Consider the following 703-nt stretch of genomic DNA (forward strand, 5'->3'; position numbering starts at 1 on the left):
AACAACAACAACAACAAAATTAAAGCAGCTTTGATGTTCCTCAAGCAGGCAGTCTTCTCACTTTGGGAGACAAAGAATAGCTAAACTAGTCCACCAGCTAGGACCAGATAAGGATGGCAAGCCAAAATGAACTAGCAAAAGAAAATTATACAATCAATGGCTTGATGTCACATATGGCTGTAATGTAGAAATACTGTAAACTGTAATTTAGTGTTAATACTGTAAAGCTACCCTAATAAACATCTCAACAAAAGGTTAAATGGCCTAATCCCTGGGGATTAATAAACCCCCAAATTCTAAAAATCTTTCAGTTTGGGTATTATAAGATACGCCATGACAGATTGAGCATGCCACAGGGCACGCTGCTATATGGTAACAAACATACGGCACTTGAACTGAAGAAGACGTGCACATAAATCCTTACTGGAACCACAGAACTTCATTTTTTTTAAAAAAATGAGGGCCATTCCATTCAAGTTATTTCATCTTAAAACCCTTTTATTTCTAGCAATAAAGTTAAATTAAAGACAGCTCCACTTGTATTAATAATCTACAGAACAGTCCATATGCCAGTGTGAGGCTGCCATTCCATACCAGCACAGCCAGCCCGACTTCCACTAGTGGTGTTTTGGCAAAAATGTCAAAAGAGGCAATCAAAGACAGGTCGTGGGGGCCTCCCTGGGAAGGTCATCCCTCCCTTCCC

This window comes from Crocodylus porosus, unplaced genomic scaffold, assembly GCF_001723895.1.
Source record: "Crocodylus porosus isolate Cpor-Errol unplaced genomic scaffold, CroPor_comp1, whole genome shotgun sequence".
In the NCBI taxonomy this organism is placed as follows: Eukaryota; Metazoa; Chordata; order Crocodylia; family Crocodylidae; genus Crocodylus; species Crocodylus porosus.